This window comes from Myripristis murdjan, chromosome 9 (genome assembly GCF_902150065.1).
Source record: "Myripristis murdjan chromosome 9, fMyrMur1.1, whole genome shotgun sequence".
Lineage (NCBI taxonomy): Eukaryota > Metazoa > Chordata > Actinopteri > Holocentriformes > Holocentridae > Myripristis > Myripristis murdjan.
Genome location: NC_043988.1, coordinates 15,117,327 through 15,144,369, shown reverse-complemented (window position 1 = coordinate 15,144,369; position 27,043 = coordinate 15,117,327). Strand labels below are relative to the sequence as shown.

Below are 27,043 nucleotides of genomic sequence, written 5' to 3'. Positions count from 1 at the left end.
TTTCCTGTCAAATCTGAATAGGTGGCACACAGTTGAATTCAGTGTGGGTGCCAGTAGAGCCTCCCAGTCTTCTTGGTGGTGATCTTGTTTGTGATAGTCAAACTACAGGTTATCAATATCAGAATTACTTTATAGATGTTACAGATGTTACACTACACATGCTTGCTGACTGCTCAGGGGTTTATTTAATGTATGGATTGGGACATGGTCAAGGATGTTGATGATGGTCTTTGTAGCTGGGTATCATACTTTTAAGTTGTCAAGTTCACCACAGTGGCAAGTCTTGTGTATTCAGTTTCCTCAGAGTGGTGCAAAATAATAACAATGGGCATTTAAGGGGGGAATATTACTGATCTGTGCAGGATACAAAGAGATGAAAAGCGAAATCATTTTTTTTTTCTTTTTTTTTTTTTACAGGAAATTAAAATATAGTTTAGTATGAATAATTTGGGCTATGGCTGCACAGTATGAGCCACTGTGAATTAAATGGTTATAAAATTAGATTTATATGATCATACGTTAATGCCTAATGATTTTAGGCATAAATACTCTGAATGCAGTAGGTTGAGCAATATATTCTGCAGGCAGCTGCTCAATAAACCCAATGCTATTCTCTGTGACTGTGCTCACCCTCTTAATGCAGATCCCTCTGACTCCAACCCCTTGTTGTCAAGAAGAAGAGGTATAAGATTTCTTATTCTCTTTGGCCAATGAGAGTTTTAAGTGCTACTGGTAGGAGATCATAGGCATACTGTTTTGTTAACACTGTGTGCTGTTGATGATGGTACGACAGTGGTGACTTGTGTTGATAATGGTGACACTGATATGATGATTGCGTTACATGGTTATTGTGGATACTCTGGCTTACGTCCATAGCTGCTATTGACAGTGCTACATTCCTGTATTTCATTGATATGTTTACTAAATATCTTTTAATGTTGCATTATGTGTTTGCACATTAGTTATTGTGCTTCAGCTCAAATCACTCATTTCTGGAACAGTAGAATTTAGTTGAACTTGAACATAGTACCTATAAGATGTTTTATTTTTCCCAAAGAGCTCATAAAACCACATGAATAGCCTGTATACATAATGATGTTGCTGTTTTATTGGGGTCTGCAACATGTAAATAAGGCATGAATTTTTAAAATGGATAGGCAGCCTAAGGTAAATTGGCTGTTCTAGGCTAAATTACAACAGTGTTTTACCGCTGTCATTTGATTCTAAATGGACTAGATTATACGATAATTCCAGTTATTTTTATTATGTCAGGCCACAGTTTTATGTAGCTTCAGTTCTCCATCAACCCTGCTTTCCAGTACTTACTCAAGGGCCAAAGCAGGCTTCAGCAGTTAGCAGTTAAAACACAACCTATACAGTAGCACCCACACTGTAGTTTTACATAGCCTAGATGTGATTGAAAATTTGTCACAATGTTTTTAGTTGTAACTGTCCATTTGATACTTTTTAAGCCTCTTATGCAATCAGGGGCTTCCTAGTGGAACTTGCAAGCTTGTAAAGATAGAGGGAACGAGTGCAGCCTAACAAATTCTTGACGAGAATCTACTTCTGGGTGTTAAATGACCTCTGCCTCAGTAGCACAGTGATCCCAAGCCATTCAGCCAAAATAGCACTGAAATTGGTTCAGAAAAAAAAAATGTCAGGGGCCAGGGTGTTTCACAACATGTTCAGAGCAGTTTTCTCTTGATGATTTGCTCCTATAGTTAGGTCTGAACAACACCATTTGAACTCAGGTGTGTACCAAATAAACCACACTAAGACAGATTAAAAAAAAAAAAAAATACTAGCCTTGCTCCTCCCAAGCAAATGATGGTGTGGTGTCCTCAAAGTGAGGAAGTAATCCAAACAAACTACAGGAAATGACCCAAAGATGCACAGTATCATCAGTAAGAGGATATGATTATTGACACTGAATAGTCAGCAGAGTGTTTGGAAAGGGTCGTGTACCTAGCAGATTGAGCAAATGCTTAAACTGCAGTTTGATTGATGGTCACATTCAACTATTTCTTCTCTGTTCTTAAGTGGTTTGAACAGTAGAGGGGGTAAATTATGGCAAATAGTGCAGGACTGTCATACTAAGCTTAACACACAGTTACTGGAATCTGAATGGTTATAACTCCTCTCTGCCAAGGACTAACTTCACAGGACGACATGATGCCAAAACTCAGTTCGATAAACAAGCTGCTTGTGAGACCATGTAAATTTGGTTCACAAGCACTGGTTGCAATTGGTCAGTGTGAACCTAAATGAATCAAATACAGGATGCAACTAATTAAACTTTCCTGTATGGTTTAGGCCAAAGTTAACACAGTGCATGTGTTGTTTCATGACCTAGTCAAATCCTTTCACAAATTCCCACTGAAAATCTGTAGAATGACTTGAAGGTAGCAGTTCACACGTGTTCGACGTGCAACTAGACTGAACTTCTGCCTATAAATGGTTTTATAGTGCGATAACAGCAAGATAAAATATTCCTTCTTAGGAGGTCGACAGACAGGCAAGTAGACAGGCAAACTTTCAACTCAGGGAATCAATAAAAATAGGGTCAAATCCAAGCAAAATTAACAAATCTTAAGAATCAGTCCTAAGAAATGGGGAAAGTATCAAAATAGGTAGTATTATATATTATGCATAAGTAGTACTGGATTTTTAACTACATTAAATTGTTTTGAATTAGATAAACAGATTTAGTTAAACACTAAAAAAAAATGTGATGGTTCTGATGGTTCTTGAAGTTATGAGTCCTAACAGTTAATGCCCACTAAATCATTATTTACCATTACAGTTTGCCTGACGACCTGAGGAAAATAGAGAATGTGGACATTTTTAAAGGCAAACTCAAGACCTACCTTTTTAGTATGGCTTTTAATTAAATGTTATTTTACGAATTTTTTATTTATTTATTATTTATTACATTATATTAGTACATTATATTTATTATTTTTGACCTTTTAGTCTGTTAGTTAGTCTGTTAGTCTGTTAGTCTGTTAGTTTTTAGCTGAATTTTATTTATTTTATTATTTACTTGTCTGTTTATTTATTTTACCTTTTTTTAGACTGGTTTTCAGTTGGATTTTATTTATTTGATTATTTTACCATTTTAGTCTTGCTTTTAACTGAATTATATGTATTTTATTTTATTTGTCTTTTATTTTTTTTTATTATTTTAATTTTTATTGATATTTACTGAATTTTAATCTTTAATGTGGATTATCTTCTCTCTAGTGTTTCCTCACTTCGAAGTGGCGAGTGTAGGATAGCGTTTCCTCAGTGTTTTTAATTCCTTAGTGTTTTTAAATTTGTGTGTGTGTGTGTGTGTGTGTGTGTGTGTGTGTGTGTGTATTATGTGTGGGAGAAGGGGGGGATATATCATATCTATTGTTTGTTGTATTGTTTTTATGTGTTGCATTGTTTTTATTGTTTCTGTGTGTTTTTATGTAAAGCACTTTGGGCTGCTCCTTTGACATGAAAAGTGCTCTATAAATAAAGTTTGATTGATTGATTGATTGATTAAGATACAGTGTGACAGAAATGTCTTGAAAACAGTGTCTTTAAAGATTAAAAGTCCAACAAGACATGCCTAAAATGTAAATATAGCCCCATATAGTGTAAACTTTGTGTTGGTACTGTTCTTTATTACTGTTCGTTGTCTGTGATATTTCTAAAAGGTTGCAGTAACCCACTAATTTAACATAATTTATTGAGGTGAAAATTGTCAAATTGAGGAGGTTGCTGAGGAAAATCACTTAAAAGTGCTTTAGCGACCTCTTGTGGTCATTCCTAGGAACTGAAACTAAGATCAATTGAAAGATGGGAGGTTTCTTTCCAGCCATACCCAACAAAATACTTTTAGTTTTAAGTTAGTATAGAATAGAATAGAGCAAAATAGAAGTATCTAAGTTCGCAATAGACCCATCACAACACATGGTTTAAAAAGTAATTACAAAGAAATTGATATTTATGTAATATGCTGTGTATCTATGTTTTACATGGAGTAGAAAAGCCAGTGTCACAGATTCAGGTTCAGTATTTACACATTAGAATTAATATAAGGGTCAGATTATAGAATCATTGCATTATATAAAGGTTTGGAGATCACAATCACAGTCAAAATTTGTTTAGGTACTAGTCTCTACTACTGAAAATAGGCAAGCTATGCATTTGAGTTGTCCTACATAGCTATATAAATATGTTTCCCACCCCTTAACCTATTAATTCACCTTGACACACAGCTGCATTAGAAGAGATGAAAAAGGTAACTGTAGCAGTATACATGATGATTTCATAGGATAAAAGCACATTTCAGTGCCAACACACTTTGTCCACAACCTCAGTCCCTTTCGCTGTTAGTGGGGAAAGATATAAAAATATTTTCTTGAGGCCAAGGCAACAATTTGTAAATGTGTGTACTGTATGTATGCACTGTTGGCTCTCTCTCAGATAACTGATTCCCCTTTCAAAGTTTGCAACACTTTTGATAATATAATCCCATCCAGCTGGTGTGCCTTCAACAAGTAGTGCTGTAGCTATGGAGACAGTTACCTTGCCAATGTGATGAGTGCAGTGGGGGGAGGAGGGTGGAAGGAAGTCATGGCCACAAGACAACCAGACCTAAGTGAAAACAAAGTGTCCTGTAAGACAGACAACTATCACAGGAAAAACAGAAGCATGAAGTTGGAAGAAAAGGAGATGAAAAGAGCTTGTCGCACCACATTAGCACAGGTTAGTTGATTGATATTACTTTGTTTCTTGTCTCCAATGTGTATAGGCTACATGAACATTCAGAAAGTAAAACTGGTCCTTATATTTACTGGAATTACATTTTGGAGATGGGCAGGTCAGGTAATTTTGTAAATGGACAAACAAGACAATTTCTGAGCAAACAAGACTTTGTATTGGTGTCCAAAGAGCTTATAAATACTTTGGCTAAACTGTGCATTTCACACTGACTCCAGCAGTCCGACTTGAGTGAGAAAGCCTTTTGTCCTCAGTCCAAGAGTCTTGGGCTCTGAGGCTATTTTTCAGTCAAACAAATCTAGATTTCCCTGCTTGAATAATTGTCCTTTGGTACTGTATGCACACCAGCTTTTGTTTCTTTCAGTGTTTAGTCTGTGTGTGTATCTGTTGGTGGGGAGGAGGGCCCTATTGAGAGGACTTTACAAGTTAAGCACTCCAGCAAACAGTTGGGTAATCTCAAATGCCCATTCTGACGCACAGAGCATAGCCACTTCCTGGAGTATATAATAGGTAAACCAACAGGGCCAAACACATCAAGATATAGTAGTACTACTGCAGAAATGAAAGAGGCAAAAAAAAAAAAAAAAATGCACAATATAACAAAATCAAGAGCTGTCACTGTTAAAATCCTGTCTGACAGGGAGTTTTTGTGAAATCAGAAAGGGAACTCGTTCAGTGCAGGGCTATGCCCAGGGCAATGAAACACAGCGTCTCTTTCTGGCATAAACCAAGGTGTCATCAGACTTGTGGCGTCTAATGCAGTATCACTCATCTGCTATGGCCTTTGGGTTCTCTTTTCAGCCACCTGAAATGTTTATGGATACAAAAGCTTCATAATATTGATAACAGAATCTCTATTGACCTGGGAAGTTTGTGAACCCTAAGGGGAAAAACAGGCTTTTATGTGTTGAGGAGAAGGGACCAGTCATAAGCTCCAAAGCCTGATATCAGTCCCACTTTTCCTTATATGCAAACACACTGCACTGTCCTCAAGGGGTCAAGGCTGCCCAGCAAAATTGTTATTTCAGCTACTTTTTCTCAGCCAAATATTCATTTGAAAGCACAATTTTCTGCCAATATTTATTTTAAAAAATGATCAGTGAGCCCTGTCCCTGATTAGTGGATGTTCATGCAGGGAATCATGGCCAACAGCCCATCTGCCAATCAATAGTGAGCAGAAAACATGAGTGAGTGTAGTAGAGATAGGAAAGTAATTAAAGGTAAGGAAAGTAAGCAAATCAAATCCTGCTTAGGGCCCCCGTTAAGCTAGGGACAACCCTGCTTGCTATGAAACTGTCATCTACATAATCAAGAGAGAAACTGGCTGTTATGCAGCATCTGATCACATTTGTCCACTATGGACTGCAGATGGTTCGTCTCTAGCATAACAGCAGATACTGCGTCACATTATGCAAAGGCCTCATTACTGCAAGGCTGCTTGTTGTTATGTAAAGTTTCTGAAATTCCCCAACAAATAACTACTAGTGAGCAGTCAACATGAATTTTAAAATATTCTGTTGAGCTACACGGTGGGTAAAAGTAAGCACTATTATAAAAGACTTGTTCCTTTGTAATTGATCCATTAATGGCAAAGACTTAAATCACATCCTTTAGCAGAAGCTCATTAATCTATGCCGTGTGTGTACTCCTGGTTGGATAGGTTGTATCCCTGCATTGGGAGAAAGGGCGCCTTGGTCAAGTCCAGTCTTTATTAAGATTAATGAACAGCTTGACATTTTTAGTCCTCTGTCTGAATCGATAATTTTAATACTCATGAGGGCCAATGGGGATCTGAGCCTGCCGAACACACATTGTGGCCACAGGGCGCATGTTAAATGTCCAAGTGGTAATCAATGCAAAGAAATTAGCTATTGATCTCTTATAGTTTTGTAATAGGTTATCTATTGGTTTGCTCTTTCGGAAAATTCCAATATCAGTCGGATGGAATTGTGTTGGTAATATTGCTTTGGGGAGTGTGTGTATATTTGTGTGTGTGTGCGTGTGTGTGTGTCTGTGCATGTCTGTGTATCTCAGAGCAAACACATTTGCATGCTTTTTTTTGTCTGCATGTTTGTATGTCTGTGTGTGTGTGTGTGTGTGTGTGTGTGTGTGTGTGTGTGTGTGTGTGCGTGCACTTGCCAGGGTCACATTCTAATTAGCACAGAGGGCAGATTCTAAATAAACATGTTGAGGAGAATATCGGTGATCTGCATCACATCCACAGTTCATTACAAGTCAGGCTTCGAGCTTGGACAGCTTCTTATTGGTTTCATGCAAGCTTAACACTGACTATAAGCCCAGTATTTATCAACAACTACATTATAAGATTTATCATGTGCAGAAACAAAATCTTTTATACATGCCATGAATTGTGACTCATGGCTATTTTCTAAATTATAAACTATATGAACACTTGAATAACATATGCTAAGTCCTAACCTTAGAGGAAAACTGAAACTGAACCTCAAAAAACTGTGTGCAGCCTCTCCTTCTTTTTATATTATGTTGCCATAACTCGTCCCTCTTTTCTGCCTGTCTCCAGTATGAACATCGTGAATTGGCTGTGGATCTGCTGTGCTGGGGAAGTGGGGAGCTGGGCCAGACGGGGCATGGCAGGCCAGGGGAGGTCAGCCCAGACGAGGCCCACCTGAAAGAGTTCACTACCTCCAGGTTGGGCACGGTCAAGCTGCTGGCATGTGGGTCCAGCCACTCGGTCGTGGTTACAGGTACATTTCCAATGTTATATACGTCTTGAATGCCATTTACTATAGACTTGAATTGAATTGAATTCATTTTTGAATATTGAATTTTATATTGCAATATGTCCCGTCAGAATATCACGATACTTGATATTATCACCCAAATGAACATCAAACCAACTTTTAAAAAAATTTAATAATATTGCATAAGGTGGCAAATAAAGCAGTATTTGTTATTCTTGGATATTGGCCCAAGCAAAATTCATATTTAGTTGACACACTGCAGATTTCAGATGGAGGTTGGATGTGAAGTGTAAGATAGGGTTAGGGTTAGTAAATGTATGTGATTTATGTCATTTGTCCACTATTGAGGTAACATTGTCTATAGATTTATCCGCTCACCTTCCTGTGGTCCCCTAAGTGCTTTTATTCACTTGTTATTCACAAACTGCATTTGCCATGATTGAGTCTACAATATATATCTTTTTACATAGCACTTTGTTATGCTTTGGCAAGTGTGTAATTTATGTGAAATATTAGAGCTTATATTATTTAGAAGTTATTGGGACAAGCCACAATAACCAGCCTGATATACTGGTGATATACAGATGTTAATTTGTTGAAAACTACAATTTTACAATGAGATTGTTTATAGAACAACTGACTAGGAGAGACATTTGATCAAAGGACATGTAAGCAGCGACGCGCATAGAATCCATTAGCAACCACAGTACTTTATCCAAACTGCCTTACAGTACCGTGAGTGAATAGACCGTGTTTTTAGTTTGGGTGGCCTCAGTGTGGCAGTGTTAGTGTTGTACCGATTTAGCTGTACAGGGCCCAGAAATCAGATTTATGAGCGTGGAGGACCTCGTCTGGTGGCGCAGTAAAGGGATACACTGCGTAGGGTTCACACACACATATAAAGTCATATACTGTAGGGTTCAAACACAACATGAAGTGTCCTCCTCCCTACCCATGAAGTAATACTGCCCTACTTATTTGCCAATTTGATAGAAACCCTCGCGGACAGGAAGAGAGGAGGCTCCTCCGGTACATTAGCTGGCAGTAGTCATAAATCAGTAGCCTAGATAAGTCTTATAGATCACCCTAACACAGGGATCCTATACCTCCACCATCATTACAGGAAAAAAAGGTGACAAGTTTGATTGATTAAAATGGTGCAGGCTAGCTTGGGCTAAATCATGTTAAGTGATGTGACATTGCAGTTTCACATATCATATTTCTGTCAAGACAATGATGGTAGAAGGCATTGTCAAGGCATGATATCTGACAACAGCAGACATCTGGGGGGGCAGGATGAGATTTATGGGAAGGTTTTAGTGGTCTGAGGGAGAGGAGAGAGAGTAAAAAGTGGTCCTTTTTTGTGCATTGTCACTTCCCGAGTGACTGTAAATTTTACTCCAGCGCTGTTGGGAATTGGAGACATTTACACATCCTGACAAATTGCCTGCTGTAAATGTATTTACTGGTCTTGTCCTCCTTTTATTCTTGGCCAACACACACACCCACACACCCACACACACACACACACACACACAAATGCAGAGAAATATTTACTCACAACAAATTTATGTGACACACATTTACGCGCATACCTGCGCTCTATTCCAAGATAGGTCTTAATGGTATCATGCTGAGAGTACTGGCCTGCTGTTAATGTTTTAATACTCGGGGCCTTGAGTGGGTCATAATAGTTTTATATCAGCCACATTGTTTCCCATCAGTGGCCACTTGCCCCAGTCACCCCTAGAAAAGGTTTACAGAGAAATAGCTTACATATGCAGTGAAAACTACAGGGTGTACACAGGAGTGAATAAAGACTGCATAAATGTGTTCCCCACCCCCAAACACACACAGATAAACCGTTACCTGATTAAGGTTATCACCCCAGCCATTATCACCAGCTACCATTCAGTGATCAACAGTAAACAAGACAGGCCTGAGGGCTTGCTGTCATGGTGGACTCACACCTTATGTGCACAGCGTATTTGTGCATGTTTAGTAGAGGTTTTGTAATGTGTTCAAAGCGTGAGTGCAAGCATGACAAGTAATTGCCAGTTGCCTTTGTCAAACACATATTTGGAATAATGATAGTCTGAATAGCATTGTTGTTATTAATTAAGATAACTACATTGTAATGGAATTTATTGCTAAAAATGTAAATTATTGACTAATTGCAAAATATCCTTTATGCCAATAGATGGGTCTTATCACATGAGGGCAGGATGATTACCTTTGAATATCCTTGCTCTACCATGACAACTTTTGGTTTACCTTAGGATGTTGCTCCAAATAAAAAGCAGTATAAAAAGCTACCACTGGATGGCACTGTTAGATTGGCAATAACAGCCCAGGCTGCGTAGCAGAGGAGAGCGGGTGGGGGCGGGTGGGAGAAGGGAGGCCCACACTTACCTCACACTCAGACAGAGCTATAATTTACTAATAGTGCGGGAGCCGCCATTGCTGTTATCTTTTAATAGATTTGTACGGGGGAAAGCAGGTGCCTGTTGTTAATGTGTCCAATTGCCCAAGTTGCCTACGGAATTTAGGGCATCCATCACTGTCGTCGGCAGTGACACCCTGTCGTTCTCCTTCACGCGGCGGGCCGGCCGGGCTGGGCTGGTAACAGATGAGGCTTCTCTCTCCTCCAGACGCCCACAGTAACACAGAGACGACTGCCATACGTGCTTGCACACGCACACCCACACACACACATGCACACACACACACACACACACACACACACACACACACACACACACACACACACACACACACACAGCTACACCACATTTTTAGAGGGCAAACTAAACTCATTACCACCAGAATAGCAAAAACGGATATCTTCTAGAAAATAATACCTCTAAAAATGTGCATTTTTGGTTGAGGCACCATGCTGGTGAGAAAAAGAAATGGAAAAAAGAAAAGAAGAAGAGAAAGAATAAGAAGAAAAAATCTTAATAAACTTTGCCCCCTATCGCTTTGAATTCTTGACCTTCCAGCTGCACCCATGAGCTTAGCCAGGGGGCACCATGTTGCCTGCAGGTTTGCTCTCCACCCCGTGCAGCTGTGTGTCTTCAGGCCGGGGTAGAGGGCTGGGAGTATTGTGAGAGGTTCCTGTTAATACCTTGTTAGGGCTGTTTCAGTTGCTGGGTCTCTGAGAGGTCAGTGTCAGGACGGTTTTAGTCCGAGGCCCTTGATCTGCTGGATGTCGGAGGAAGCTGAGCGACCCACCGAGGCCTTGCTCTCACACCCCGCGAATCTCGTGGACTGTGTTAGAAGTCAGATGTCAGTGGTTAGAAATGGTTACTCTGATTTGGGCGGTTTCAGGGTTCTAAGGGAACACCGACGGGCTTTTTTAAAAATATTTTTTTATGCCTTATATCTTAAAGCGTGTCTGCCGTATTAGATTGTACACAGTTGTGACAGGAGAGATTTGAGAGAGAGTGAGTGTGACATGCCACGGAGGTAATGGGCTGAATTCACACTCGTGGCATTGCAGCTACGTGGCGTGTGTGTTACAGCCCACTGAGCTACAGGGAAACCCAGGGGGTACTTTTTTGGGGGGTGATGTAGGTGGAGGGTGTATTCTTTTTTCTCTCTCTCCCTGTTTTTTTCTTCACCTCTGTTTCCATATGAGTTACGAACCTTGGTTAGGCCTTGGTGTCAGGTGTTAAACAGCATATGAGGCTGTGACCCAGCTTCCTTACCCTCTCTTCCTCTCTGACATCTCTCTTAACATGAAACAGAGCTTGCACTCTCACCGTAATTGTAACCATCATGTTACTTTTCCACTGTTTTTCCTCCTGCATGCCGTTGATAAGCATTGCACCATTTTTTGAGTTAAACACTCCCTCATTCTTAAGCTGTGAATACATATTCTTTTCCTCAACTCAAAACAATAAAAAAAAGTTTGTAATAATGCAATGACATCATGCACCTGTTAGCAATAAAGAACAAGAAGGCAGTCTGGAATTTTTTAAGTACATTATATTATGCCATTTGTCAGGGACAGCATGTTTTGATATGAGCTATAATATTTTTGAAACATCATAAAAATAACAGCAAAAACATGGACATATGCATATTGTAGCTATATCTATTCAGTTTGATTATCCCCATTAAAGATTACAGCAGACATAGTTTGCTATGAAACACATGGTCCTGAAATCCAATACCTTTTAGAAACAAATAAAAAAACTCCGAAACATAACAGGAACGGACAATTGACCTGCCATCCACCCTATCCTTATTGGCATTCAGGGCACAGTTACATCTCAGCAGAATCAAAAGCAGAGGAAGAAAGAGACAGAGAGTGAGAGACAGAGTAACAATGACAAAAAAAAATCCAGAAGGAGCAACCATCCCTCCCTTTGAATCACCAATCATTGCTTGGTTGCTGCCCAGAGGCCTTCTGGGTATGGTTCACACAGTCTAGGGGGGCTCCTACTGTAAGTGCATGGTCACCAAGTTCACATGGACTGTAGGGAACGGTGTTGTTAATATGGAGAGCTATTTTCTCTTTTTTATCGTCCTCTGCTCTTTCTTTCAACCCATCTCTGCCTGTAGGCAAATATACCTTTACCTCTGTATTTTATTGTCTTGTTTAATGTTTGTCAAAGGGTCCAATACTCAGAATAATCACAGGAAAGTATTGGCCATCCCCCTGCATGACAACTCCAATATGTCTGCTTTGGGCCCAGCTCTGAGGGGAGCTTTGGTAATAATTTGCCATTTAGCTGTGTTGATGTTTTTCTACTATTTCCCTGTTGGGAGAGGTGAAGGAGGGGATAAAGAGGGAAGGGAAAAAGCCCCCCCTCCCCTTGGTCTCTCTCTCTCTCTCTCTCTCTCTCTCTCTCTCTCTCTCTCTCTCACACACATACACACACACACACACACACACACTGTACTGTACCCCTTGATCTCAGTGCTAATTTGGTTGAGCAGGTTGAGCGCTCAATTTTGCACTCAGTTGCTTTTTAAGGTTAATCGTAGGACAGAAGTGTTTATGTTGCTGTAATATGGGCTTAACTCTCCCAGTGAAGCATGGAGCATTTGAAATATGTAACTCACCATCCCACCATGCCCCCACTCCACCCCCTCTTCCTTTCTCTCTTTCCTGCCGCCATCCACAAAAAAATTACCCCAAAAAACAAAAGACAAATGTTATGCAGAACAAAAGACGGACGAAAGTCTTTGCCAATTAGCAGCTAATGAGACAAGCTTGTGAGGATATCCAAATCCTCAACGTGTTAACGTTTATGACTCCCCCCCCAATCCCTCCACTCCTTCAACCTGTGCCTCCCCCATCTGCCCTTGCACCCAGCCTCTTGTAAGGCGGTGAGGGCACCTCGGAGGCCCTCTGTGTGATTATTCACACATGGCCGTGGCCCTGCTGCTTTGAGCCGCGAACAGGAGAGGAAGGAATGCCTTACGTATGGTTAATGTAAAAATGCTTAACTGACATGTGGCCAGGTCTCCATTCTTGTGTTTCTTTTTTTTTTTCCTTTCAACCCCCACCATCATCACCCCACCACCCATCTCAGTGAGCATCTCCCACAGATAGATAGATCGATCCAGTGGGGCACCCTGTCCCTCGCCATCCGTTCTCAATTTTCCCCTAATATAGTAAAGCCAGGAACTGGGTGGGTAGGTTGTGGTGGGGAGGTTGGTAAGGGAAACACATTTGATAAGTGAAAAATAATATGCCAAGAGAAAAACCAGTCATCCCAGTTGCCTTTGACATGCTTTTTATCAGAGATCTCTGTGTTGGAAGTGGAAATAAAATATGTTTTTGTAATAGGGATCCTTGGACAGCCTTGAATGATTCGCCGCTACTCCTTTCCGGCCTCATTTTCTCCAGAGCGTGTGTTGGGAGCGAGTTTGGAATCTCAGTGGGGAAAATCAAATCTGAGTTGGCCTGGAAGTGTTGCAGTAAACAGTGAGAAAAAGCAAACACAGGCCAGATCAGGGAATATCATGCAGAGTAATGTTTGGACTAAAAAGAAGAAATGTGTAATGGAACAGCACAAATTACACTCTCCAGAGGGAGTTCTAATTGATTGTGTGTTTCATTACTAGTTTTCTCGGGGAAAATGGACACTTCACTATATTATGAAAACAGAGCAATAGACATTAAATTGATGCCATGGTGATTATTGTGATACAGTTCTCACAGCATTTGGCAGCAACTGATTGCTTCATCCTCTTTAGCTTTTTCTCAAATTGTATTATTTTTGTATGAAGGTAGCAGGGAGTAGCAGTTTGAAAACAACCCTAACCCTGACTGAAGCAATTAAATGAAAGGCAGAGAATTGAAAGAGAGAGGTTTGGGAGCACAAAATAATCCAGGGCTCCACTTGATATGTTATTTGTCGGGGGCAGTACATTTGTGCATGTTAACTAACTGTGCCACTGGACTTGGCCTGCTCGTAATAGGGTTCCAGCGCAAACATTTTCTCTCAGGGATTTCTATTATTAATTCTGTCTGAACACATCCATAAATGAATAATGAAATAAATAATGAAAACGTTATTACTTTTGGCAGCTGGGTCATTTCTCGTTTCCTGCTTTCTCCTCTGCTTGTTTCCTACTAATTAACTTTCCAAGGAGTTGTCCTCCTTTTCACAAAATGAATTTCATCAGTATGGGAGGCCATTGGAAGTGTGAGTGTACACACATTCTTATGGAAAGACAACAACCAGACCAACACACAGTTCCCTCATTGGTATCTTGACATTTACAGGAAAGTTTAGATTTTATTAATTTATTAGCATTTTTCACTTATGTAATTTTAAAGTGCTACCTGCGGCATTCATCGTATTTTTTTTTTCCCAACAGGTGGTTTCAAACATAGCATTGGGTTAAGTTATAAAACTATTACCCTGCTGTACAGACTAGATTACACAATCTACATGAAATGTTGGGTCACATCAAAAAAATGTGCACCTAACATTTGCATTACTGAAAAGTGTAGTCCAGGTTTACGTGTACAGGACAGGCTCATTAGTGTAAAATATGTATAAAAAAAAAAAAACAAAACAAGAAAAAAAAAAAAAAACAACATTTTTAGCAGTATCTCCTTTTGCAAATCAGAGTTCCTCTCCACCCTCCCAGCTCCACCACTCATCTCCCTCCTTTAAGATGTATGGCCTGTGCCCTGCGCCATGCTGTTAAAGGCTTGTGTGCTGGGACAGAGGCTTGGCGATAAGTAGCCCTCATTTAATATGGATCTTAAAGAGGGCAGTAAACCTAGAGCCTCAGTAGTAGTCCTCCATCCCTCTGGCATTACCATACAGATGACCCCTCTCTTTCTCTCGCTCTCTCTCCCTCTGCTCATTAGAGTCATTGCAAACTCTTTCAAACTGCTCCTTCCTTCTCTCTGCATTTTACTGTTAATTAGTTTGCTTTGTAAGGTTAGACGTACGGACGGAGCAACTTTAGGAGTGTTTGGCTGCCATCTGTGTGCATACGGCTCTAACTACGTACAGATGGTCGGCGCTCACAGACAGGTTGCTTCTTGTGGGGAAAAAAAGCGCGAGAGACGGTTTTGGTTATTTTAACAAGATTTATGGCCATCCTCACAGGTAACTATTTGAGCCGTAATGATGATTGTTAGTCAGCCGTCAAAAAAGGATGATTTAAAGCAAGAACAAGGGAGGGAAGAGAATGTGTATATTTCCTCATTTTCACATGCTCAATGATGAATCTTTTAGATAAACTTGTGAATTGCTAGGAGGGTTGCTTTGTTGAATTTTAAACTGTGAAACATATTGAACCAATTGTGTTGCGGCTACTTCAGAAAACCTCTCATAATTTGGGCAAGTTAAAATACCATTAGCCACTCAGTGAACCAGTGAACCAGGTAAGTAGAGAAAAAAGCAGAGATTGCCGAATAATTGCCTGACAAGGTCACAAAATTAGCAAACATAATCAAATAAGGGGCAGACCCAATAATTTATGATTTTCCTGCCTGGCACAAAAAGTTGGTGTTCAGCTGCTGTGAAATTAAGTTTACATTTTTACACTGAGTGTAAAAGAGAAAACAGAATATCTAAAAATATAATATAGACAAACATACAGATTTCCTTTTTAAAATATGTTTAACCAGCGGCAGGTTGTTCTAAAACATAGTTTTCAATGTGGCATACTAATTTTCGTACACATTTTTTTCTTGTCTTCTTGGCCTGCCTGCAAGGTGCCTCTTGCTGGTGGGAAACCTGCCCTTGTCAGTCGCAGTTCAGTGGCTAATGCTTTCTACTGGGCATTGAGAATGACCCTCCCACAATTAAAAAAGGGTTAGCCAAATTATTGTTGGCCTCCTGCCACATACTTTATGTGACTTAGCAGTGGTCAGAGAAAGGTTATGAGCCCAGAGTCCCCAAAATGTGACTTTTTCTATTAAACCTGCTCTCTGAAATTGCCCGGTGTAATTAGCACATTGAGGGGAGCTAAAGGAGAGGGAAGTCTTGCCTTCGATGAACACATAGAACACAGACTCATATGAATATGAACCCTCTGTTTAACTCATTATAATGAAGTGATTGTGTTCATTGTTCACCGAGTTGGACCTTTTGCTTTTGGCCTTTCATTGATAGTGAAAAGAGGAAGCGCTCCGGCATGTCAGGATATTTCAGGTGTTGGAAGGGCAAAGCAGCGGTTTGCCCTTCCAGAGGCCCCGTCCCGCAGATTTACTGAGGCCAGAACGTCCGGTAATTGCCTTCATATTTCTGTCCATTTACTTGGTTTGGATTTTAACTAATTGAACCAATTAAAACTGGATGTCTGTTGTAGCATGGAAGCTAATGATTCAGAGTGTCTTTTCACAGTTTTGTGTGTAAAATAAAAGAGTGGTATTTTCACCTGATAAATCATATCCAGAACATTTGGGCAGTTTTTAAGTATCTGTGGTTCATGTGGCTGAGGACAGAAAAATGAATGCTTGCTCTTGTGTGATAACAGTGAGAGGGAGATGAAAGTGAGAAGAGTACATGTAAATAGACTGAGAGAGAGGAGCGTTTTCACAGGAACGTCATAGTTTTGTCAAACACCATCGAATAAAGGTTTATTAACGATTATAATTTGCTGTGCTGACACCTTTTTTCATGATGAAATGGAGAGTTGAGGCAGGGTTGTGAGTGGTGTTGCTGTGTGTTGTCAGCGCTTATGGAGTCAGTTAGGAGAGAATCTGTCATTTCATTAGATTTGCAGCAACATTATTCATTATCATATATTGACGGATGTCGCCATGCATGCAGGTAACTTGGGGAGACAGGTCGCAAATAACACCTACATGAATTTATGCTGCTCAGTGCTTTCTGTGCACAATTGTTCGAAACACTGGAAAATTATAAAGTATGACATTTAGGATTACGAGATACAATACATTTCTACAGATTGTTCTTGTTTAGGTTATGGTGTTCAAAATTCATCTTGATTGAATAGGCGAACACAAACCTTTGCTGAAGACATGTCTTGACAGTGCTCACTAATGACTACAAATGAATACAGCAATTGAAATATAAGAAGAAAAAACTCATTTGCTACAGCTATACACCATTGTCCACTGAAAACCCCTTTATGTCTTTTGTCCCTCATCTTTTAAATCCCAAACCCCTCCACTTGAGTGAAGAGGATCCTCTACAAAAATCTGAGAAAGCAGCCAAAAAGACTAGGGGAAAAAAGATGGCTTTGTTCATTTCTTTTTTTCCCCTCCTTCTCCCTTTCCCTCTCTCCCTGAGGTTCTATTAGGAAATAGATCCCAGGTGTTCGATAAGCCTGTAGTGGACATGACAGCAGTGCAATCAAGTGTATAAATTTAATTGCAGGCTCATTTTGTGCCGTTTATTAGCCGTTTAGGGGCACATCGCTCCACTTGAACCCTGTTATTGCCAGACAGAACAGCTGTTTGGTTCCTTTTTAACTATTTGTCTCATTGCATAGTTTTGCAAAAGTACATACATAAATGCCAAATGGCTCTTGTAATAGGGAGAAATTATGTTTTAAAATATATTTAAAATATTTTTAATTATGCTGTGTATGAATAAACATTTTTATCAATTGTAGCTTTTGTTCTTGAGACAGATTCCTCTCTGAATGGAAAATAAAGCACCTTAATAGCCCACAATTACTGTATTTGATCAAGTTTGTTGTTAGTGGAAGACTAACATGTTTAAGCCAAATCAACAATTAGCCTATGTGTTTTGTATACTGATTTGTCTGTTAACCAAAAGATGTTGACTAATATTTAAAATAATGTCAACATTATTCAATTAAAAAAATGAAAAGTGCATACAAGCACACACAGGTGAACAAACACGCACATGCACAAATGTGTGTACAAGTGTGCGTACACACACACACACACACACACACACACACATGCACGCACACACACAGTGTCCCATTCTATAGCTTGTCTGAATGTTTTGCTAAATCGGGTTAGTCTTTATCCTCCATCTTTCCTGCTTGGCGATGCCACACCCACACTGTGGGGCCTGCAGACCTACTAGCTTTTGTTGAAACCTTCTTCTGGTGCAGCACCCCATTAATAAAAAGCCTAGAGAAAGCAGTGTTAATTGTTACCATGCACCAGGCCCTGGCATTCCTATAAATCACCCGACTAATTGCAACAAATTGTGGGCTGACATTAAGCTATGATTCCGAACAGGCAAATATTCATCAACATTGCAACTAGCCCCATAAAACACAGAGCCGGCCATTTCCCAGGCCTAACATATATCTACCATCTAACGCCCCCATTATTTATGGATCTTACTTGTCCTCAGCGTTTTAAGTGCTGCATGGTGAGTGAATGAGACGCCATCTTGTTTATTTATTATTTCCCTGGATACAGCTCTCGAAGTGGCAGTGGTATGACCAGCCACAGACCTTGTTCTCCATGTTTTCCTTGGAGCCTGGTGTGTTGTGTTCACTGCCCTGTATCGATTACTGTGTCACCTGTCATAACAGAGTTACCTTGAGGCGCTTCTGTAAATGCAAGACTGTTACAGACTGCGACGAATGAAGTGGCAGAATGAAGTGTTTTGCTGTCAGGATGTAGATCTCTAACAGTCTCATGGTGGTTAATAGTATTTAGCGTGAAATGAATTTTATTTTATTTTATGTTATTTTTCTTTAGTTTATTTATTTATTTATTCGTGGTGTATTAGTTCCAGAAATGCACTTTACTGCCGTGAGTCTTCATAGCACTTGATTCGTCGCCAGGCAGTCATATGTTGGAACATTTAACCTCCCATACAATGTTTATTTCATGTAGACAAAAGGCTAGTTAAATCTCTTTCTCTGTGGTCTGACAGGCACCATAACTGTCACTGTGGATGATCTATTTCACAGCCCAATGCATTACTACCACTAATGTTTCACTATCCTGCCAATTCACTCTGGCACTGTTCAAAACACCTACAGTATGTGTCGAAACAGCGCTTAATAGGCTGTCCCCCAGGTGTGCATCAGCAGCTAAAGATGTCGGAGCCAAAGGTCAGGATCTGATTTGTTATGTGGGAGTTCATGGGGAATTTTGATGTGCACTGATCAATTCCACACCCCAACATGCACATAAATCAATTCTGCATCTGGAGACGGGGTATACCTACGCAGGTGCACATGACGCGTGAATTGTGCGCGCAGACATGCACACGCATGCACAAACGCACTCACGTGCAAACTATTGTGCAGTTAATCATAAATCCCCTTCAACATTTTGTGTCTCTGTTTTTTATCCCCTCCTCTTCACTTCCTACCTTTCTCCCCTCCTCTGTCCCCCTGTTCTAAATTGTTGAGATCCAAGTCGGCTGATATACCACAATAGCTGGCAGTGCCATAAAGGGGGGGAGGCATAGAGAGAGAGAGAGAGAGAGAGAGGGCAAAAAAATCCTCCCTTTTGACACTCTTAAACATTGACGGGCTTATTACCGTGTTCTCTGATTCAGCTGGATGTGTTCAAGGATCTTCTCGGCGGTGAAAAAGGTCAGCTGCTCTTAGTTGTGCTCCGCTAGAATACTAATACTGTCCTTATTCAAATGATCTGCTCCAGCGCTTATTAAATTGATGGCCCAGGCGCTCTAATTTAATAGTGTTGCAGTCCAGGAGAGGGACACAGCTGCAGTCACCGGTGAATTAGGTGCTTCTGAGGCAAAGTTCAAGCAGGAGACCCCTTTGCTTTTGGGATGCATTTTTCCCAGCAAATTAGCAGTCAGTTGCAGTGCACAATTAATTAGCGCAAACCAGGAAAAGCTTGTCATTTAATAAGGTGCTTTTTTCCACCCACACCTCTCCCACACACAGACGTATCTCTCCCTATCTTACCATACCTCTTTCTCTCCCTTAATCCCTCCCTCCCTCTCTCTTTCTCTCTCTCTTACAGTCGCTCCCCTCCTCCACTCCACTTTACACAAACAGAGGGAATTGATCCATTAAGTGGTGTGCTATTAATACCATTTAATATATGTCTGGTTAAATGAAAGTGGTGGGTTTGGATATTTTCTGTAGCATCAGGGTTTGAGAGCTCCCACCGGGTTGGCTGGAAAGAGTGAACACGGGCCACTGGCCGATGATTTCATCCAATCAATAACTCTCATCCGAGGACACATTTAAAGGAAGCTGATAGGCAGACTCAAGTACAAGAGGTTTTCAGGTGTGTGTCTGTGTTCAGCTGTATGCATGCCTGCCCGTGCATTGTGTATTCTGTATTTGTGCACATATGAAACCAATAAAGTGGTGCTTTTCCGGTTTTTAATAGGACTCCAATTTAAAAGGCAATGAATTGTATGGGATGTTCTGTAGAACTAAGTGGTTTGAAACCATTTAGTGGTTTATATGATTACTGAGATTAGAGCATCTGAATTTGTCCTTCAGCTTGTTTGATTATAATTTTTTTTTTTTTTTTTTTTTGCAGGGGGGGCACTTTTACAGTTCAGTGTTACCTTAGCTCCTTTTAATTTCACCTTTTAACTCTCCGTTGGGATGAAATTATAAAAACTCTCATATATTACCTTATAGCACTATCATCCTGTACTTTGACAGATGAACAGTAGTCCGACAGACACATACACACAAACACCCACCCACACACACACGCACACAACTTTACATATTCAACATTTTATACACTACAAGGCCTACTGTGTCAAATATTAAGTATTTTAGCTCTCTGTGAGTTAAATTTCCCTAATCCAACAAATGAAATATTTTGTGTGATCTCATGGTACCTGATTCTTTTTAAGGCAATTACTTTTACTTTTTTTTTTTTTTTTTTTGAAAGATAACTTTAAAATGTCCTTTGTCATACTGAGTAAATCTGTACAGCTTATATTGTAAGAAAAACGTTGCTAATCGCTAATAAATGACTAATCCATACATAATCAAGTAATAAATAAAAATTAAAATATCCATTTTAAACTTTAAATCACTGCCAAACATTCCTTATATATTAGAATTTGTGATGGGGTGCATATGTTTTTATATATAGCAACAGGAGCACACACAAACATGACTTCATTGTTAGAAAAGTTTTAATTTTTTGAAAACTCAGTTTGCACATTCTATTGGAATGTTCTGTATGTTAAAAAAAATACATTTGAATTAAAGGAGAGCTAAATATGTTAGTCTTAGTGTTTCCTTTTAAATGTACTTGCCACAGTCTTCCACAGTGAATTGCCAAGTGTAAGGGCGTGATGTAAAATAACATTTTTCCAATTTAAATGTTGATTTGCTGCATGCTGATGATTGCAGGCAGGTTAAGGTAACAGCTTCAGCCTGTTAAGTGTGGATGTGACCACTAGAAAGCTGAGAGCAAGCTGAACAGTATGGGCATTTATTTTCGCTTTATATCTAAAGAAAACAACACATGCCACACAGATCAGATAATATGTGAAGGAATGTACTTCTGTATGTACAAGGCCATGTGCATGCGTTTGTCTACGTGTTTGTCCTTGAATGCTTTAATGCTTTTCAACCGTCTTTGCAAAATACTAAAGACTTTGCTGTTAAGACTAACAGGGTTGACATATAAGGTAACATCTGGTCTTACAAACTGCATGTTGAAAATAATCAGTAAAATTTGAAGAAAAGGGTAAGATACTTATATAAAATATAGTACTATGGACTGTCAGTGCACTGAGCTTGCCCAGTAATGAAAAAAAAAAAAATAGCTGTCTTACCTGCCATTGTGTAATGAAACGTCAACACCTGTCTGCAGAGGAAAATATGAGAAAAAAATAACAAAGTTGAAAACTAAACTTAAATTCCATTTATTTTCAATATTTTATGCATTTATCAATCTTTTAAAAAAGTACTGATTATTTATTGATGAAATGGACAGATGATAAATGATAGATTTTTAGATAGACTATGCGATCTTTAAGAAAGCTGTTATTATAAACACACACACACACACACACACACACTCACACTGAGACCTCTGTACCAGGGCCCTATTTACAGGCTGAAGGCTGAATGCTGAACATGTGTTACAGTGGGCCATAAATAAGAGTAGTGGGGCTCTATCAGTGCTGAAAGAGGTCTCCTCTCCCTCTATATGCACGCGCGCGCACACACACACACACACACACACACACACACACACACACACACACAATGCCTGGCCCAGTGCCTGCTTATTCCCCCCCTCAGCTAATAGACTCTGGTGAAACCAGTCAGCATTGTTGTTCTCAGATTGATGTGACCTTGATGCCGTTTAGTGCGGTGATTTGTTTATTGGCACTTATTTTGATGCATGTGGAAGTGAGCCTTAAAAGCCCCACCACACACATGGAGAGAGACAGACAGAGAGACAGGGAAGAAAGATAAAGATGGGGAAAAGAGAGGTAGAAAGATGGAAGGGGAGAAAAAGTGAGGGAGATGGAGAGGGAGAGATATACTCTCGGGGCAGATTACATAATACATCATTCACAAAGCATTGTTGCCAATATGTCTTTTATATGCCTTAAATTGCTGTTGCCATCCCAGGGCCCCCTCTGCGCTTTGACAAACACATCACAACACACACAAACATATTGTATTCTCTCTCTCTACAGTTTGTGTACAGTTGCTGGAGTCTATCACAGGCCTCCTGGGACGCTACTGTGTGAGGAGAGGAGTTGGTGCCGAGGTACAGTGTACCGTATTGATGGAGCTGTGTTTCTGTTAGGCAGTGAAAACACAAGCCTCCCTGATGCACAGTGGAGAGTAGGGGGATCAATAGACGTGGAGTGCTTCATTTCCTCAGGCTTCTACTGAGGAAATACTCAGTGATGTGTCAGGGCTGTTACAGATGTAGCTTTGACATGGAGGATATAGCCTACCGCACCATGTGGAAGGAGAGCGAGGACGGAAATGTGCGTAGGGGCAACGAAAACTCTGATACACACTGCTGTGCATGCGCACACACACACATATTATGCGGAAGCGAAAATAAAAGGTCAGTGCTGTGTGTCACAATGTGCTGTGTTAGAATAACAAGAAACAGGCGCAGGCTGAGGGGGAACGGTTTAACTGACACACAGGATATAACGAGGCATGAGCTTGAGTGATGGGGAAGGGTTTGGCCACCACACAGGATGTAACTAGACATGTGACTGTGTGCTGGGGAAGGGTTTGGCTGGCGCGCGGGATGACACAGGGCCAGAGCCTGGGGCAGCCAGAGAGGGTGGAGAGCCCAGCTGTCACCTCAGTCAGCCCCTTCTCTGGGGGCGACTGTCAATCAGCAGCCTCTCATATCGCTCCGTCATTGAAGCTAATTGCTATTGTCAACCCTAGAGACCGAGAGGATGCTAATGCTAGCGCGAGTGCCCTTTTGGAGAGAGAAAACTGCCTCCAAACATGAGATAAAAAACAGGAAATCCAGAGGAGTGAATCAAAGGTGGTTCTGGTACAGCATTAATAAGGCATTAGAAAAATTAAAGGCAGGATCACAAAAAAAAAAAAAAAAATTACCGCAAGCAGCACACATCCAGGGCCCACAGAGCAAAGACTGGACTATAAGGGAATGTAGTGATCTGGCTGAGAGGAAGAGTGGAAGCATTCACAAACACATACATATGCATGCAGTTACACTTCCCCTCACACACACACACACACACACACACACACACACACATGCGCGTACATGTATGCACACAGCAATAGACCTAATGAAAATAAGATGGATGCTCTCTGAGAGACGGGTGGCTGTGTTATTAATTGCTGTCTGTCCCCTCCCACTGATAATGATGGGCTGTATCCCAGAGAATTTGCAGGGAATAGATTTTATTTGGAAGGATTATTTATTGTCCTTCTCATTGGAGGGGTGGTGTGTTTAGAATAGTGAGGGTTTAAATAATGGCCTACGCCAGATAAGTCCTCAAGTTAATTCCTCTTGCGCCTCTTCCTTCTCTGGCACCTTCCTAACCATGCCATGCCCCATTATATAGATTTATCCAGACAGACAGTGAGATTTTAAATGGGATATTTACAACGTTACTTCTCGCCGCTTAATTTAGAGGCAAACGGCAAAAAATGTGTGTTCTGATTTGTTGATAGGCATTATAAACAGTTCTCACTGATTTGTCACATCTTCTTCTGCCAATGGTGTTATTGATATTCTAATCCATCATGAGTCACTGCTATTGCGCCGAGCGTCTCTGCCCTTTCAAAAGTGGTCACGCAAATTTAGTGCAATTATTACAATAAAGATTACCATTCTGTCCGCACATACAGCCAGTTGGCTGAAACAAAAGGACCATGTCACACAGAATAAAAAAAAAAAAAGAAAAAAAAAACACCCACGAGTCCAGGGGATGTTGAGTCTGCTCTCTCCTCTCCTTTGCTTCTTCCCCCTCTCTCTTGCTCTCTCTCACTCTCTCCCTCTCTCTCTCCCTCTCTCTTCATTTGTGGGAGCGTAGAAGGACGGCATTATCATAAGATAACACCGTCAACTCCCCTCCACCTTCCCCTCTCCACTCGCCTGCCCTTCCCACCCCACCCCACCCCTCATTACCTTCACCTCCATCCCATCACCCTCTCACAACCCATAAATCAGGACGCTGGTGTCATGGCGGCTGGAGGCGTGGTAGCTGTGGTGACACGGAGGATCCCGGCGTGGGTGTGAAATCACTTGACCCCCAGCATTAACCTTTCTGCAGTGAATGGCTGCTGCTCTCCTCGGCGGGCTGGGAACAAAAGAGGCCTGGTATTGATTAAACTCTGCCGCGCGCACTTGATATTAAACACTGGCTTAGACGCCTGTGTTCCCTAACAACCCCCCCCACCCCCTCCGCAACCACCGCCATACTTCGCTTACACATGCAGACGTGCAAAGTTGTCACGCAAAAGCTACGAGCGCAGCACATACACATAGGCGAAAATAAAAATTATGTACTTATGTTGTAGGTCATGTTGCTCATATGCCCAAATGGCTATCAGGGCTACTCCCAGTGCACACACACGCGCGCCCTTATGAACAGTGGGTAAAAACTGCGTGGCTGATCAGGACCAAAGGTCACGGTGTATGATTGAGAGAGAGAGAAAGAGAGAGAGAGAGAGAGAGAGAGAGAGAGAGAGAGAGGGAGAAAGAGGTGAAGGTCTAGGTCTCCCGGGTGATCAGTGTTTTGTCATCTGGAGCAGTGTTTACTTTTTCTCCTCACATGTTCTCCTCCCTTCATCTCCTCCCCATCTTCCGGATCAATACTCTGCATCCACAAAGGTCTGCGAGAAAAGCGTGTGAGCCTGTGAGTCAGTCAGCACTGACCGAGCTAAAGGCTGCGGCGTCTGAAATCTCCCTGGCCCAGCGTTCTGTCACTTTTTCGCTTTTAACTGTACATCCAGTAAAGTTCATTTTCGGTATTACAAATCAAAACAACTTTACTGAAGGCTTTATTCTATAGAAAAAAAATATTGAAACTATTCTTATTATTCAGCAAATGTGCTTTTGCTGTATGTGTTGTGTTTTTTGTTTTTCTTTATTTCATTTCAATTTAGTTTTGAGTTGTTACAAATTTATCATAAATGTTTGCACGAGGAGAGCATGTACACAGTAAAAAAAAAATTAACAAATAATTATAAGCCTTTTGCATGGCACTGAATGGCAGTGAGATCTGTTTGGATAACCTTTTTGGCATGAGAGAGAGAGCTCTTCATTTGCTCTTTTATTCTTTTAATCAGCTGAAATACTTTTCTTTCAAGTGGCCACTTAATCAAATAAAATTTAGGGGACTAAACCAGGATACTTGTGCAGTCGGTTTCCCATAACCTGTCATTATAGATGAAAAATGATTCATGAAAATAGCTGAAAAATTAAAATATATTTTGAATGTTATCATGATGGTTATTATTTTATTGATTGTCATTTTTTGTTTTGCTAACTGAAATATCCAAAGAAATGCTCTCGCTATTGAGAACACACCACACAGTTAACATGTAAACAGTTGTTTTGCATTCCGCCATACAGGCAAAACAATGTGTTAGATGGTAGAATAATCTTTGTAATTTTGAGAAACCAAATGTACCTCTGTAGTGTTGTTTACCACGCACACCTGCAAGCCACATTTAAACTCCAGTAAGCTGCCAAGTGAGAGAGCCTCAAAACTACCACATAAAAGCCACACAAAAAACAACAACATTTCCCATAATGGCGGACAGGACTTAGACAATAAAACGCATTCAGCTCCTCAGACAAGCTCCACTGGCCTTACAGGCATACTTTCTCCGAGGCTGCCCTTTGATTATATATGGTCCACTGCAGGGCTGTTAGTTCGTTTAGAGGCAGCGGCGGTACCTCTCTATGATACACACACCTGACCTCAGAGGCAGGACAGGGGTCGCTTTTCTCAGGGAACGCCGGCATCTGTTCCAGGAAGTGCCCGTCTCGTTCGGGCCTAATTGTCGCTCCTCTATGACAGAACTGGTAAGTGAGAGTCAGGGGTGTGTGGGGTGGGGGTGGGGACAGGGGCTGTCACGTTCCCGTCACATCCCAATGGTCCGGTAAATAGAGCGTGTGAGTGTACCCCCCAGTTACTGACGGACGAATAGCCCCCCTGTCCCTCCCCTGTCCCTCCTCTCCATCCTCCCTTTCTCCATGTCCCTCTCCTCCCCTGCAATTCCACTCTAGCTTTCCCTCCCCTTATTTATCTCTACTCTGTCATGTTCTTCACACGAGAAGAAAATAATTAATTACTGCACCCAGTGATGATTTATGATATTGCTGACATAATTAATGATACACATCAATTTTCCTGCTTAATTGAAGGGGGCTGCAGAGCCTATCCTGGCACCAAGAAAGGCCACTGCCCTGAGAACATTAAAGCACCCCCCTTCGTCTGCCATCATCCCACATAACCCACCCCCAGGTTACTCCTCTTCCTCTTCCTCCGTTTTCCCACTCTGAGTCCTTCCCTCACTAGCCTCTCCTTCATACTCAGCAGCTACAGTGGGACTGAAGCTCTGTCTAGCAGCCTGGCGCAGCAGAGATCTATAATCCTTGTCAATGCGCTTTAAATAAACCTTAAGAGTTGGACAGTTGTTTTCACATGTAAATATGCATGCATACATACCTGTGTCTTGTTGTG

General features: G+C 40.9%; 1 protein-coding gene across 5 annotated transcripts in view; it reads left to right on the top strand.

Annotated features, from left to right (window-relative positions):
• The window catches only part of LOC115364632 (protein pim1-like), a 329,092-nt gene that overhangs the window by 2,052 nt on the left and 299,997 nt on the right, over nucleotides 1-27,043 (top strand). For all 5 annotated transcript variants that reach the window (XM_030059144.1, XM_030059145.1, XM_030059146.1 and 2 more), the window contains exon 2: nucleotides 7,301-7,484. The gene's annotated coding sequence lies outside the window, so the exon portion shown is untranslated. The remainder of the gene's footprint in view (nucleotides 1-7,300; nucleotides 7,485-27,043) is intronic.